Source organism: Lutjanus erythropterus, chromosome 6 (genome assembly GCF_056507025.1).
Source record: "Lutjanus erythropterus isolate fLutEry1 chromosome 6, fLutEry1.hap2, whole genome shotgun sequence".
Lineage (NCBI taxonomy): Eukaryota > Metazoa > Chordata > Actinopteri > Lutjaniformes > Lutjanidae > Lutjanus > Lutjanus erythropterus.
In genome coordinates this window covers 37,118,908-37,136,336 of record NC_139322.1, presented here as the reverse complement: position 1 = coordinate 37,136,336, position 17,429 = coordinate 37,118,908, and the positions used below count along the sequence as shown (strand labels likewise).

Below are 17,429 nucleotides of genomic sequence, written 5' to 3'. Positions count from 1 at the left end.
ACCGATGACATTACTTGTGTATGACATGAAGAAGACATATGGGACACATAGAAAAGCTATGGCTAACCTGAGGTCACAAAGTTTTACAAAGTTTACTCACCTTCAGTTCCCTCTTTGTGCTTAACATCCTACATGCCTTTCTTTTCAGGATCTCAACCAAACCTTTTTTTGGTCTTTCCAACACAAATGTCACTGCATATAAACAACGCAAGCTGCTGGTTTCTTCTCGTGTTTTGCTATGTTTTGGTACAATTGCCATTCTCACTGGATTTGCAGGGTTATCTGCAGTTGTTACTGACAAGTGATTCAGTTTGTTGTCTAGTGCACTTACTCAGTTGTAAAGTTTCTGGTACTTCCTGTCATCAACTAAAAAAAAAAAATCTGTGAAAGGAGGTGGAAACAATCTTGTGTGGTTTGTCCAGTCTTAGTGGAGTGTTGGCTAAGTTTCAGGTTGGTTCCAAGCTCAAGTAGCTAAAAACGTGGCAGTGCATAGTGTTTTTGGACATTTAACTTTAAAGCCACAATGGCTGTCCAATGTTATTCTAAAGACAAAAATTATTATTATTACAAATGTCCTGCACAATGTATAGCTCCCAGCTGTTTTAATGCAGCTGTGCTTTTGATCTAACATAGATCTTGTCAGGCATTGTAAAACTCCAAATACAATGCCTGGCAAAGATCTCTTTTAAAGCTTTTTTAATGTGCATATCCCATAGCTTTTTTTTCCAATGTTATTCTCTCATTGACAGAATGAAATTAGAAGACAACTGCAGCTGAGCATTCGCTAAACAGCTATGTCCAGTCATAACTTAACAGTCATGGCCAGATACAGCAGGTCTGTCAAGCTTTGGATTTCTCCACATGCCAGATTGCTGCACATGTAGCTGTACTAGGAGTGATACTTAACATGTTGATAGTTTGGAGGGTGGTGTCTTTTATTTTTGTCCTTGCAGGCTCTAACACAAGCAACTAAAATTAGCACACCCAGGTAACTAGTTATCTATGATACCTTGTGTCACTCTCAAGGCCAGTTTGCATATCATTAATAAATAACAATATTATTTAGTGTTACAAAGTACAACCAGGACCAGCCAGATGTTACAATATCAGAGTATAGTTTTGTAGAGTATATATCTAGAGTTTATATTAGAGTTTAGCTGGAAGCTCTCATCTGCTCTTAAAGCTGCGGTAGGTAGAAATCCTGAAAGCAGCTGATTTTTGAGTCTTATCTGAATTAGGTTTCGTTTTCTGTGACCTGAGCCCCTCCCACAAGACGAGCAGCACGCCCTTCATGAGCGCAAGCAACAGACCGACAGACATCAACTGTGTGTAATAAAACGAGAGAAACTACATTTAAAAACGGAAAGATTCAGTGTGAAGATACAGAAGTACTGAGAGCTGAACATAAAGAGACTTTTAAAAATGTCTTTCTCTCTGCTCTCCTGCACATACACAAGCCCAGTATCACAACACTCACCTTTTGGAAAGGAGGCTCGCCACCGTTGGGCAGCGGTCAGCGTGCCGTGACTGTAGCCCACTTGGAGGCGAGTCGGGCTCGGGGTTCATGTCAGGCACGTCTCACCACCATATAAGCGGTCATGAAAATGCAATTAAGTGGCAACAGGGTTTGACTCGCGTGGCCAAAAATGTCAGTACAAAAGCACAATGACTGTAATTGTATGTCATCTACCTGTAAACAGTGTGGTGGGCTCCTCCATGGTGCTGCTGCACACAGGGTTACATGCGAACATGAAGATAAATGAAGACTTTTTGAATCCCAAAAGTTTAAAAAACAAACTCTGAGCTCTCATCTGTCCAGTCAGCACATCTGTAATTGTTTCATGAACCGCTGCTGCAGAGGGGCTGAGAGGCAGGAGCGAAAACAAATCCACTTTTTCATCTCAAAAAATTTCAAAAACAAACGCTGAGCTCTGGTCTGGCTGGTCTGCGGCTCCATGAGTTCTTCGTTGTTGCTGCAGAAGGTTGAAGCAGTGAAGAGTAGTGAAGATTAATCCTCTTTTTAATCCCAAAAGTTTGAAACATACACTCTGAGCTCCTCCCCTGCCAGTAAAGCAAATAAAGAGCTCCCCAGCTCTGAGCAGCTGTCTGTCGGCTCTGTCTCAGGTGACACGTGAATGAACACAACTGAAGGTGCACTCAAAAGTAACCCAAGTGAGCTGACAAACTCCAGGGTTGAGCATTTTGCTCATTAGGCTCTTTTGTCTTTATCATAATGCTGTTTTATAGCAACTTTTCCTGCGGTAGTTTTCCGTCATTGACTCAGAGTGTCACTGAAGGAGCGAGCACGCACAGCTGCACTAGTAGGAGGAGTCCCCCAAGTCCTAAAAGACGCGTGATTGGCTTAAGTCTACCGTCACGGGGCAGATCCTCTAAATACTGAAAACAGAGCCATAAAGGAGGTGCAAAAGTATAGTTCTGTCTCAAAGCATCTGATTTGCAATATGCTGAAATGTTTTTGTGAAATTATTTCTCAATTATACCAGAACAGTGTTGCCTACTGGAGCTTTAAGGGAAAAGTTAAGCACTTATCATGTGGAGCCAGTCAGTGTTAATGGCAAATGTTGTTGATTCCTCCTCCTCCATGTAGACAGGGACCTAGTGAGATAAGTATTTTTGTCACCTACCACTGTGTTTTGGCCAACAAAGTAATGGCCTCAGGCTGGGTGCCTCACACGAAGCACCACAAGACTAGTAGCATCTAGTTCAATTATATTAGAGAGAGTGCAGAAATCTCCAAATCTCTGCAGCTCACACCAAAACAGTATAGATGGATAAATAGGACTACAGGCCAGGGTTTGGATTTTGGGGTGAACTGTCCTTTCAATTGGATTTTTTGAACCTGGTGGTCCAAGTAACTTACTACTGTGTCTGTGAGTCAAGATGTATGCTCCAGTGTTCCTGTATATTACTTATCCACACACGCATCAGATGTGTACAATCTTTGTTAAACAGGTTTACTTGGGTGCAGTCCTTGGATGGCGCTCATGTGGTGTCAGCTCATATATTTTAAATTTGTCAGTGTGGGACTGTGCGTTCCCCCACCGTCAATTGCTTCCAAAAACTGCATGTAAGCTCATTAAGAGCTGATGAAGTGGAATATGCAGCTGCTTTGACATAAAACTTTGAAACAACAGCAGCGACAACAAACCCTTCCCTCTGAAGTGGCGGAGTTAACTAATTAGCTGTTCGTTTTTGGGAGAAGCCCCCTCGAAGCTTTTCAGCGACAAAGCCACTGAAGTGTCTCTGGAGTGGGAGCCGTTCACTTGCGATTAAAGCTGAGTAGCGCCGAGATCGATGGCTGCTCACACGGGTCCTGAAGCCGGTGCTTCACACGGTCTTAGGTTTAGTAAATATTGCAGCGAAGCACTCCCAGCACTCTGATGATGTAAACGGTCAATAGGTTGGATGTGGGCGTTTGTGTGCACGAGCCTGCAGCGTTATCTCCGTCTGTGTGTGTGTGTGTGTGTGTGTGTGTGTGTGTGTGTGTGTGTGTGTGTGTGTGTGTGTGTGTGCGTGTGTGTGCTTCCTCGTGTGCTTCAGCAGAATGTCAAACAGAGCTTGTGTGGAAGAGCCAGTCGTCACGCAGTCTACCTCCACTGAATAAACATAGTGGACTTAATGCTCATTCCCCAGGCGTGTGCAGGCTGTCTGAGGTTGTGTATGTTGGCACAGAGGAAGGGAGAGTCGTGAGAAAGCGAGGAAGAAAGAAGAGTAGGAGGAAGGAAACAAGCGAGTGAACTGATCACAGGCCGTTGTAATGGAAGAGATGTTATGCAGATCTGCAGCCAAAAAGTCCAGAGAGACTTTAAGTTTTACACTGATAGACGACTGAGGGCAGAAATGAATAGAGAAAGAACAGAAGTGAGAAAGACTTGTTGTAGTTCCTCTTGCCTGCAGTTTCCTGTGTTTACATCTTCGGCTGTGTGCTTACCTTTTACGGTAACAGAGACAGAGAGGGAGAATATTTCTGTATGCAGACTGTAGTTGTTATACAAGGTAAAAAATTTGATTCTTACAGCATTTATGGGATGTTTTATTCAGAGCTTATCAAGCGAGATATTACATAAAAATACACTCAAATATAAATGCAAATCTTAAATGGCATGACTCTGCAAAATCTGTCAAACTGATGTGCAGATTAGGGTGATTTTATTGAAATCGCAATTCCAACATGCACAATATTTGTTAAATGCGAAATGTGTGTTAAAATACAATTTTAAATGAAATATTGTGGTGCTGCAGATGTGTCCTGGCCAACACATCCTTCTCTAGACTTCAGAAAACATCTTTGTTTAGTACAGATCCCTGAAAAACAAACACACCATAATCGTTTTAACGTGTTTTGCAATGAAAATCAGAACAATAATGTAAAAATAATCCTTTCCTCTAATATGGCTAATTATATCGCCATTGTAGTATCAGTCAAAATAACTGCAATTTGATGTTTCTTCAAAACCATTCAGCACTAGTGCAAATGGAACCTTTAAAAAGACTAAATGATTTTGCATTTGCTAAAACCCTCCCTCCAAACAATAACCATCCAATCAGAGCTTAGCAGCTCTTACTAGACATGGCAGTAGGGTCAGTTAGGGTGAGGGTCAGTCGTGTATTGGCAAAAATCTGGCGATACGATACATATCACGATACAGGGGTTATGATTCATTATATTGCTGTAAGCAAAATGACATATTGCTATTTTTGAATCTAATTAAAAAAACTGTTGTTATAGAAAGAACAACCCAACACACATTTGAGTTAAAAAAGTTTACTATTTATGCAATTAGAATAGGCAAGATAGGTAATAGTACTGCAGTCTAGCGATGTCTTCACATGTTGAGGTGACAGGTTGTACTAAGAATAATACTTTGTAAAGAGTTCTGTGTATATGGAATGCCACTAAAGTCAATATTAAATATATTATGAAATAAACCTGCCAATAAAACAAATAAATGTGGCTGTAAAAAATTCAGAAAAAGTACTTAAAGGTGCATTTATCTACTGTAATGTGCTGCAAACGTTAGCATGTCAAGCTAACTAGTTTAATGCCCACAATAGTGATGCTGACATAACATTACTTCCAAGGCCACGATTGGTTCAATATCTTTTCATAGAATGTTAATATTATCGTAGTTTTGACTTTATTCTGTCTTTTGTCCAAATGTGTCTTCTTATTTTGAATCATAATTACTTCAGCCATATTCTTTTTAACAACACCTTCTTAATATTTTATGTTTCGTATGCCTATCTCAGGTCTGAAAAGAAAAGTCAATATTTATATTTGCTAAAGAGAACAATGTTTAGTGTGAAACTATCACTGTGCAGTCAGTGGTGCGTTGTAATGAGCATCGAGATGGGACGTGCTTTCAGTCCAGGAACTAGTGCAGCAGAAGAGTTGTTCTGTAAAGCCCTGCAGTCAGAACACTTCCCTAAGTGGATGCTGTCACACTCATTAGAGAAATGCTCCCATTAGAGAAAAGCTTAACATTAACAGCTCTAACGTGCATGTCTTCATGTTCACTGAGTGCTGCAGGAGAGATACACCAGAGAGCATTTGTTCATCTTCGCAGCCGAAGTGTGAACAAGAAATTATATAAGAAATACATGTAAGACTGGCAGCTCATATCCTTCATTTGTAATTATTTGTTTCTTTCACACTGTCGTCAGTCTTCAGTGATTATAGAAGAGATTTGGTGTGTGTGATAATCACCACCACCAGTAAATCTTATGAAATCTACACTTTCAGAAAAAAGGGTTCCAAAAGGGGTTTTCCTGAAGGTCTTAGGTTCGACCTAGATCTATTTGCTTCTGAGGAATCCTTATTTTGATGTAAGGGTTCATCAAGGGTTCTTTGTAAAACTGAGGGTTCCATTAAAAACTGTTTGCGTTCAAAGAACCCACTTTAAAAGAAAGAGTTCTTTGAAGCTTGTTAAAATGCTTGAAGAACTCTTTTGTCAAGGCCCCATTGTACTATAGAAAGGTGGGTGGGTTCTCGATAAAACCCTTGGAATACTCTAAGGGTTTTACCTAGAACCCACCCAAGTGGTCATATGGAGAACTCTTTTATATTCCAAGGGTTTTGCCTGGAACCCAACCAGGGAGGTTCTACCAAGAATCCTTTTATATTTTATGGGTTTTACCTAGAACCCGCACAGAGGTTCTACTGAGAGCCCTTTTGTATAAACAATTTCATGGTAGAATCCTTGGGTGGGTTCCAGATAAAACCCTTGAAATACAAAAGTGTTCATAGTAGCAGCCCCTGTGTTGGTTCTAGGTAAAATTTTTGGAATGTAATTGGGTTCTCAGGACAACCTCCTGGGTGAGCTCTAGACAAACCCATTTAAATATAAAAGGGTTGAGGTTCTAATGAGAACCCTAGGTAAAACTCTTAAAATAGAAAAGGGTTCTTAGTAGAACCTCCATGTTTGGGTTTCAGGCAAAACCCTTGGAATAGAAAAGAGTTTGCAGTAGAACCCCTTGGGTAGGTGTCAGCACCTTTAGAAGATGCAAATGTTCTTGAAAGAACCCCCATAGAGAATTCTGGGTTGAACCATTGCACCATAGAAGGGTTCTCAGTTGAGCCTCTCATAGAGGGTTCTGGATGAAACTTGTGTTCTAGATAGAACTCTCTCAAAGGGTTTCAAGCTGAACCTTTATAAAGGGCTCTGCTAGGAACCAAATCAGGTTCTTCTATGGGGACGGGCCAAGAATCCTTTACGGTTTTAGTCAGCACCTTTATTTCTAAGAGTGTATTAAACTGCAGTACCCAGAGTTAATCTGTGAGGATTATGTTTGCTGGTCTATGTGTTAATCTTCTGTCACCTAGGTGTTAATTACTACTGGACAGAGTTGCGGCATTATTACTGTAGAAACCGTACAGGTGTCTGTATCGTGACGTTTTGCTCAGCAGCATGTTCTTGTTATGCTCTGATGAACACATGTAGCAAAAGGCCAACTACATCACCACTGAGTGTGTGCGTCTGTATGATGCATGTGTTGCACCCTGATTGCCATATGGTGCTTGATAGTTATTGGTCACCAGTGGCTGTTACTGTAAATAGTAGACAGCCTTTAATTGGATACTGGACTTGACAACGCATTGATTATACCGTCTGTGGATACGTTCTACACTGTTCCCTGTCATATGCAGTGTTATTGTTACCATCCCTGCCAAAGTTCCAAGATGTGGAACAAAAACTTTTGAGAGACCATTATCTAAATCTCTGTGTACAGTCACATCTGAGACTTTCTGCCTGCAGCTGAAGCGTGTGAAACTCCTGCAGTTGCTTCTGCCCTTAAGGGCTACAGAATTTAAATGAGATTTGGTGTGAGGCTGATGGAGGTGCAGAGCAGTGATGAGAGTGGTTGAGAAAAAACATATTGTTCAAAAGAGTGGCTTTTAGACTGTTGCTTTATAAATTCATAAATAATAAACCTAAGGCAGTTGAGGTTGTGGCACGTGCCCGATAAATTTAAACCCGTGATGCCTTGGTTGCAGCTGGGGTGTAACAACTCAAATAGAAGCTGTGATATCTATTTTTTCACCAACAAGGAAGCACTTTTGTATGATTTAACACGTTAATACTCTAGCTCTGCATGTTGTGCAGGACTGTATTGGCACAAATCTGACAATACGATACATATCACGATACAGGGTTCAGATTCAGTATACTATGATATATTGCAATACTGTAAGCAACAGTTCTTTGGATGAAGAAGGTTCTTAGTGGAACCATTAGTCTTAAAAAGCACCCTTCTTGGAAGAAATACTACTTCAAAGATTGTTGAAATTCCTGAAAAACATGGTTTCTTTGTATCATAACATAAAGGGTTCTCAGTAAATAGATAGCTAGTACTTTAGTGATCCCAAACTGGGAAATTCTTGTAAGAACTTCTTCTAGAACTTCTTGTAGAACCCTCTTTATTGGCACAAATCTGATGATACGATACGTATCACGATACAAGTGTTATGATTCAATATATTATAATATATTACTTTTTTTCAAAAACAATTTTGGGAAAACTGTTATAGTATAAAGAACTCACCACCATATACATAAAATCTGAGTTTAAAAAGTTCACTTTTTCATCTATCAGGCCAGTAAAGATACAACCCTTTTATCTCATGGTTTAAACACAGTACAAAATAACCTCCGCATCAATCTTTACATGTATAACAATACAGTGTTTTTGACAATTGATGCAGTATCACAAAATATAATACTGTAATACTAGAGTGTATGGATTATATTTGTAGGTCTGTAAAATGCTTGTTTTTCTTATTGTGTGTTTATATGAGTCTAAATAGATTAAAATACTGTAGAGCTGCAACCATTAATCAATTAGTAATCAATTATTAAATTGATCACCAACTATTTTGATAAATGATTCATCATTTTGAGTCACTTTTTTAAAACAATTTCCAAATTCTCTGCTTTCAGCTTCTCAAATGTTAATATTTTCTGGTTTCATTTGTCCTGTCCAACAGCAAACTGAATATTTTCATGTTCTGGATAAGAGATATTTTCTGACATTCTACAGACTAAACCACTATCAATTAATAATCGAGAAAATAATCAACAGATTAATCATTGATGAAAGTAATTGTTAGCTGCAGTCCTAAAATACTTATGTATTTTGAAATATTACACAATTTTAATAGTGACAACTTTTTGTCAAATGTAAGAAAGGAATACTCTCTCTAAAAAAAATTAAACCCTATGATGCTCTTACCCTGCTGGGTAAATATCTGTTAAATTTAATATAGGCATACAGGGTCCTCTGACTTTTCCTCCAGCACCACTGTGAAGTGAACACTTTTGGTTTTTAGTGAAACGCCTCTAAAAATATTGACTGGACTGTCATGATATTTAGTACACACATTGATTGTCTATAGAGAATGAAGTGTAGACACTGTGATTAATCCCTTAACGTTCACTGTTGTGGCACCATCATGTTGAATTTTAATTTGTGTTTGTTTATGACAAAGTCACTGAAGAACTAGACATCAGAATAAATGTTTTCCTGATGCCTTTGTTGCTCCACTTGAGTGACAAGTTAACAGGTGACTCCTCTGACTCGATATCGTGGTTAAAGGCAGTTATTTTACAGAGTCAACAAACATCATAACCTTTATCCATGTCATCTGATGTGTGGAATTGGAAATGCTTCAGCATATCACCTCTCAGACAGTTTGGTGTCAAGATTATTGATTCTGCGTGGTTCACTGGTTTAAATTTGTGTTAATGAACAACAATAGACTTAATTTACTGTTGGGTGAGAGGACATGTAATAGGTTTGCACCCTGCGTTCACTGGAAGTGAGGAGCAACACTGCTGCTAACGCTTTTAGACCCTTAGTATATTTTTCTGGCATATTTGGCATCGTTTTTTGGAGCGATCAGCCTCACATGATTAGAGAGGAGGATTGTAGCCAGCTCCATTCGATGGCTGTGAGTTGATCCAGCAGAACACCCACACTCTGAGTGCCTTCAGTGTTTACATCCTCCTACGTGGCCCTGCCAAGCTGTCAGGACTTGCATGTTTGCATGAATGTGTGCATGAAGACACAGATTTAGGGGCAGTGTTCACTGCGCCATGAGCCTGGGATTATTTTAGTGTCGGAAATAATCTGCTCTGTGAACAAATAAAATAAGTAGACCCATTTATGACGAAACTTTAAGGTAAAATGAGAATAAGACCGAACTACACAACAAAAGTAGAACCCTGCAGGAGAACATGATGCTCAAACAGAGGCCCGAGAGTTCGGTCGAAAGTTTTATCTGAGGAGATTAACTGAAGGAATGAAGAGCAGGAGGTTGACATCCTTGGTGAATGACAAGTTTTATGAAGTTTTGGCTACAAAGAACCATCATCTGCACACAGAATGCGAAAGAAACAGCAGTGATGTATGATTGCAAGGGTCTCGTTGTGATACACTCTTAGAATTTAGGGTTCCAAAAGGGTTCTTCCTGAGGGGCTTAGGTTTTAATCAGAGCCATTTGCTTTTGAGGACTGCTTTTTTTTTTAAAAAGAAGGGGTCGATCAAACAGTTCTTTAGATCAACGGGGTTCTTAATGGAACCCCTAAAGCACCCTTCTTGGAAGAAATAGTTCTTCAAGGATTATTAAAATTCTTTTTTTTAAATATGATAACATAAAAGAGGTCTCATTAGCACGTGTTCTAGACAAACCACTTGAATATAAGGTAGAACCCCCTGGGTGGGTCGTAGATAAAACTCCTGGAATATAAAAAGGCTCTGAATAGAACTTCCTATGTGGGTTCTAGATAAAACTCTTGGAATTTAAAAAGGTTCTCTCTCAGTATGACCTCCCTCTGTGAGTTCCAGGTAAAACCCCTGGTATATAAACAGGTTCTCAGTAGAAACTCTTATGTGGGTTCTGGGTAAAACCCTTGGAATAGAAGAGGGTTCTCAGTAGAACTTCCTGTGTCGGTTCAAGGTAAAATCCTTCTAATATAAAAAGGTTCTCAGTAGAACCTCCTGTGTGGGTTCTAAGTAAAACCCTTGGAATATAAACAGGTTCTCAGCAGAGCTCCTGGTGGGTTTGATTCTTGAGTGCATTCTTGTTGGACTCCTTAGAAGGTGGAAAAGTTCTAAATGGAACCCCCAGAGAGGGTTCTGGGTGGATCCATCACGCCATAGAAAGGTTCTCTGTAGAACCTCTCGTAGGGGGATGAACAGTAGTAAATACAAATTCTGGCTGTGAGATGTAAATTCCCCCATGAACTTGTGTAAAAATGAAATCTGTAGTTTTATGCGGTCTTAAACAAAAAGACAGATGCATTTTATTGTCTCAAAGGAGACATTTGTCACCTCAGAGTGGGCGTAATGCTTCCTCTAGAACACAGACATACATTTACTTACAACATACAGCATAAATACATTAATACAGAATTGTGATTAAAGCCTCTTGTGCCCCGGGACAAAATGTATATATAATATTGTAAGTTCGGCTCAGCTTGGCAGCTATGGCAAGTTGTTTTTATCTTGTTGTTTTTCTGTCTTCTCTGCAGACAGAGGGTACAGCTGTGAGGCAGGGTAGGTAGGTCGAGGCCATTCTTTGATATTGTAATGACCCTTTTTTTTTTTAAATTTGTCTTTCATGAGACCTTTTCAATTCGATTCAAACTTTATTTCAAACTCTTGAGATGGCTCATAGCAATAAAAAAGAGACAAAAAAAGAAATTCAAGATAAAATCACAGCAGCTTATCATTCAGTTTAAACTGTTCATATGAAGGCTATCTCCTTCTTCCTACACGGCTGGTTGAAGCCTCTATGTACCTGCTCTCTGACTCATCCAAGTGACACGTAAAATTGTACATCAGGGGGGTTAGACGTGCCCCACATGTAGGAACACCGGAGAACACAAAGAGCTGACTGACAGTAAACCATCTGGGAACATGGAGAAGCAACCTCACTGCATGACTGTAAGCCACTGTGAGCCTCCGCATACAACTTTCCCTGCAGCTACACCAAAGATGAGTGGTGTACATAGGTGTGGAGAAAGATCTAAAAACAAATTAGCATTTTACATTGACAAGACACAAACAGAACCCGCAAAGAAACATGATGTTGGCCTGAGCATGAAGTTTACAACTCTAGCTGAGAAAATGTCCAAGGTTTTTTATTTCCTCGCATGTTATCAGAGGTATATTGCACAAGTAATGTTTGCATATATTAATTTATAGATGACCACATTACTTGTATGAGAGCACTGAGTATCATTCCCTTACCCTATATTCAGTGTTAAAAGTGAAATTAATGAAAAAATTTGTAACAAAAGTTAAGACTATCTTTAACTTAGACAGGTTTAACACTAGAACAGCCAAGACAAAAGGCAAAAAAATGTGATCATTTTTACCTAATTGGGACATAGGCGGTCATACTGACCACATGGAAATTGCCACTGATATAGTTTTTTGCACAGTCGGAGATGTACCTTGGTTGCTTAGCAGCTATCATTAATTCTGTCCATAAAACTTGACATGGTCTTGATTTCCAATTTCCCGACATTAAAATACAAATAATTAATTAATTAGACTCAATAAAAAATAAAATAGCGGAGACCAGGGAGGGTTCTAACACTTTTTCTCTCAGCACTGGTAACTTACTTTTGTTGTTTTTGTGTACCCTTATTTATTACAAATAGCAACGTTTTTCTTTTGTTTGTTTGTTTTTTTGTACTCAATTCCAGCCTTTTCCAATAGGCTATGATTATTTTTGTGATGTTCTGGGTGGATGTTTGTTCTTGTTAATGTTAAAATAATATGTTTATAATCTTATTAAGTACATTTAACTATTTCTTGCTCTGAAATAATTCTAGATTAACCTAAAATTTGAATCGGATCACTCATCCTACAGAAAAAAAACTGCTGTGTATATATGCAATCATGTTTTACTAGAGTTTGGAAGTCAAAGGTCAAAATGACTCCTTATGGCCGTTCTAGTAGTTATGGAATTCTGGCACCTCTGGTCTTAAAGAGATTTGATCTGTTGCTGTATGTTGTTCAGTTCCAGTGCAGGAAGTTGTGGACTTTCTTATGTACTGAGGTGGTGTTCTGTATTAACCTGTAGCTGCCTGACTTTCAAGCCTGAGAAGAAGTTTATGTCCCATCAGACTGTCAGTTGATGTTGGGTTTATAACCCATTAAGGTGCAATATATAAGAATCTGAAGTGGTTTACATGCATTAATCACTTTGTTTTGCCAATTTCTGAACAAATTTTAATGTAACTTTTATAAAAAGTGTAACTTCCTTGACACTCTGCCTACAACTACCTTTGGACTGATTTCTACATAAACGACTCAAGACAAATTTTCCTTGAAAATCTAAAGGATGTGTCGTTTATATGCTTCCAAGGGCCTTCTCTTCCCCTCCTGCAACACTAGTGAATGTTAGCTTAGAAATGGAGTATACAAACATCAACAAACAACCAGTACCCACCACAACACACAGTCCAACACAAAGTTTAAAGACGAAGCTAACATTACTGCAAACCTTGTGAATGTGATTTTATGGTTTCAGATGGCTAATGTTAGCTAACATTAGCTTGTTTGCTGGAACGGACAAATTGATGGCTAGCTAATATAGCAAAGTGGATACCATCAGATAATTCAGCCAGACTCACAGGCCAGAACTGGCTGGTAGATTTGGTGGCTTGCTGTTTGGAGGTTTGACGGCTGGTGCTGGATCTGTGCAGTGTGGCTAGGTTGCATCTTGCTGGCTAACATCAGCTTGCTTTCTTGCTAATGTCATTGCTAGCAAAATAATATATGTGCGGATATGTTAGCTGGCTAGCTTGCCAAATGACTTCACCAGCTAACTTGACCCGTGATATGTTCTATAGCTGTTGATTTTAGCCAAAAATAAATGATGTAACAGTACAAAGCAAAGGTTTGGGTGGCCAACTAAATGACTGTAACCTAGGTTAAACTGCAGATGGCTAGCTGGCTGCAGTTTCACTGTGGGGTGAGATTCTGGCGTTGGTTGCTTTGTGATGTTGGATGATTTTCAAACAGCAGGCCAGTTAGTAACATGGAGCCAATGATACAAATAAAATATTTGAACTTTATAGATAGTAACAGTATTCTAAAGCATTCAGTGTTCAGTTTTGTGCATGTCATGTTACTGTTTGCTTGCTTGTGCCTACGGACTGTGAGCACGAGTAACAGGAAGCTGACTGCAGTTCACTTAACAGCCACCGGTGGCACTAATAACAAAGATCCTCTTAAAGGTTAGCTGTCTAACTTTAACAGTACTTTTACCTGTATCTTCTTAATTATACTATTTGTTTGCCTTAACCACTATTCCTCTGTATAACCTACTATATATATGTAAATATATATATATATATATATTTATATATATTTTATTAGTACTGATGTTTCTCTTTGTTTTCTATAAAACTCTTCTGATTTCTTGCACAAAGAGAATTGATGCATATTTTGTCATATAGCCTGAGCAGTGATCTTTTTCATTTAACATTATTTTTTTAATTGAATGCTGTTTTTTTTTTTTTTTTTTTTTTAAATGCAGAAATGCCTCACCATGTTCATGCTGTGTTTTTCGTAACCAGTGCAGGAATGATTAAAAATACATACATTAGCTTTAGTGTATGTGTGTGTGTGACGGTTCAGAGTGTGCATCGAGTGTGTGATGGGATGTGCCTCTCTCATCCAACATCCACGCATTCTCCACTGATGCCTTCTGATGTCAGGGTGGCTGTGTGTACCCGTCTTTCAGATGGTGGTCAGATGATTGACATGTCTTTGCTCTCCTCCCCTCTCCTCTCCTCACCTCCTGACTTCCTCTGCGTTTCAGAGTCCACTGATCAAGCGAGCATTGCTGTTGCCTGGCAACAAGTGTGTGACTGCTGTGTTTGTTTTTAGACTAATCAGAGGGAGCGAGCAGATTAGTTATAAATGTCTGCGACCCACAGGCAGAGCACGTGTGTGTGTGTGTGTGTGTGTGTGTGTGCATGTGTGTTCTCTATGTATTCTGAAGTTAGCAGCAGACAGAGCCCTTTGAAGGGGCAGGGAGGTCAGGACCCTTCTATGAAAAACAAAGAGTTGCCCCCCTCAACATATCTTTGTAATCATGACTATAATTTTGAATAACTTAATAATATGCATTGAAAGCACTTGTGCTTTTAAGTTTAAAAAGTTTCCCCCCTTCATCAGCTACACAGTGATATGGTCCACTGCCTGCCTTCTCCACACAGCAGCCCTCAGTATGAGATGAGTGTCTGCAGGCAGCAGCGAGCTCTGGAAGTGTGTCAGTGGTGGCTGACCTCCAGTAAGTAGCTACAAACTTACAAAGGAAGCAAACAAACAAAGGAAGTGTCAGACAGGCCGCCATATTGGTAAGGGGCAGCCGCATGTCCTAATACATGTATTACTATGGAGGCAGGAGATCTATCCTTAATTAAAATCATCATAACTGGCTGAATTTTTGACTGATTATTAAGTGGTTTGCTTTGTTACAAAAGTCAGATGTGTATTTATGATGAAGGATATGTGGTTAAATTGAAAATGCAAATTTTCATACCACAAGTTTTTGTAGATGATAATGTCTATTATATAATATTTAAGATGAACACACACTACATAATTAGGCTCTCTATATATTCTTACTTTTGTAAGAATATGATGTAAAAGGCCTGTCATGATGTGATTTTGCTTATAATTTCGGAAATACATGAAGAACTTGACACATGAAATAATAACTAAATAAATACATAATGATAATGATAATAGTAATTTAAAACTGAGACAGGAGTTTTTATTGGGCCTTTTGACAAAGTCACCATTTTTTTTCTATAGCACATATGAAATTTTGTTTGCATCATATTTGATACATCGGGCATTTATGAAAATTCACAATAAGAAAGAAAGAAATAATCACAAGTTTTGTTCATTGCTTTTGGAAGATTTGGAACCTTTTTATTCTGCATCATGGTCAGCAAAAACAGCTTGGTCAGTGTAATTTGAATTGGTAAATATAACATAACTAACTCATGGGTAGTTATGAGAGTATGGGAAACACCTTAAATTACTATATTATTACTACTGTAAAAGACTGTCTAAAGGAGAAGGTGAGATTTCCTCTAAAAATGTTATACATGTTGCTGCAAAAAGACTCCTGCACACTGTCCAACTCACTGTGTGACATTTATTTGTGAGATTTTGGTCCTAGACCTTCATCAGGCATGATGAATTACTGAAACGTCACAAATAAATGTTATATGGCAAGTTTGCACAGTGTGCAAGAGTCTTTTTGCAACTTTTTCATCGACTTGACCCTCTCTTACGCACCTGTCTCATCTAGCAGATGTGTGGAGTTAGTTAGTTTTTGATGGACCTGAAAGATGGCTCATGTGAAGACATCATGGTCCCCTGATACTGTATAAGCCCCACAATCGACACTGCCTCCCCCTTCTCCTCACCCTCCCTACAAATGACCTTCAGTGACTCTCTCAGTCCAAATCAGCCCAGCAGTTCACTTCAGCTGACTTCAGTTCCAACAACCCAACAAAACATCCTGTCAGTGTCCTCTGGCTCTGGTGGCTCAAACATGTCTTGACATGTCCAATAAAGCTGCTAGATGGAACGTCCATGTGCATCCAGGCTGTTTTCAGGTTGCAGTGGTGTTTGACACTGAGACAGTGGAGTGGACACACCCCCAGTGTTTCAGAGCAGAGAAAACTGCTCATTTTCTTCATGACTTTAAGACCAAATTTTATATACTTTCTAGATTTTTTCCACAGTAGATTGTGTAGATTTTTCTCTGTCATATCCTCCAGCTTCCTCTTTCTGTCTCTTCATCCTTCATCATTAATCCCAAATACCGCTGCATATCCCTCCACTCAAACGCTGTCCCACTTTTTGTTTTGCTCTGAGTTTTGGTGTTTCTTTTGCCCTTTTATGTCTCTCACCTCTTTTCCCCCGCTCATGGATCAACTCACACCTCAGCAAACAGTGACACACACACATCTTCTCTCTCTGGCTTAGCTCAGTTTGCACAGCAACATCAAACATTTTGTATAATAAATGCAATCACCCGCTGCTCCATTAGAACATCCAGCTTTCAGTCATCTTAATGCCTCACAGAAGCCACTTTTTAATTGCTGCTGTAGCATGACTGGAAAGTGCCGTATTCCTACCGCGCTGCCACTGATGTTATAATTTCCTCTATCCCTCGGTCTGTGATTAACGACTGCTGCCCTATCCTTAGTCAACAGTCACTCTCTGTCTGTCAGCTGGCCTGCACAGCGCCCGACTGAGAAATAACTTTCCCCCAGGGCTGTCTCGCTCCTGAAAGATATAAGGTGTGTTTCTACAAGGAGGAAGATAAAGGCGTGGTGTAATGGCTTCAAAGAGGTGGAGGAGAGGGTTCTTCTGGGAAAAGGTGTGAAGTCAGTTACAAACTAAATTCTAAAAAAGTCTCCACTCTCTCCTCTCATGGGAGAGAAAAAAGTTTGAAGGCAGCTGTACTGCAAATTTACTGTATTAAAGGGATAGTTCAGATTATTTGAAGTGGGGTCATAGAGATGCGTACATATCAATAGTATGGCAGTTATTTTCATTGCTGATCGATTAGTTGTTTGGTCTGCAAAATGTCAGAAAATTGTGAATTCTGTCAATTAGTATTTCCTAAATCCTCATTGATGTCCTCAAATATCTACAACCTAAAAATAATCAGTTTACTGTTGGCAACAATCAGAGACTTTTGAGTTTTTTTTTTCTGAAAAAGTTATGTAAATCCATTAATCAGTTGCCAAAATAGACCACATATTGGTTAATTGCTAATTGTTGTGGCTCTAAATGAGTCAGTGTCTTGCCTGCAGTTGATATTGGTCAACTCGTCACCTCTTTGGAGAAGCAGAGAGGAG

The 17,429-nt window shown here is 39.2% G+C and overlaps 1 protein-coding gene across 1 annotated transcript in view; it reads left to right on the top strand.

Annotated features, from left to right (window-relative positions):
* The window catches only part of klhdc8b (kelch domain containing 8B), a 252,440-nt gene that overhangs the window by 2,062 nt on the left and 232,949 nt on the right, over positions 1 to 17,429 (top strand). The gene's annotated exons all lie outside the window — the stretch shown is intronic.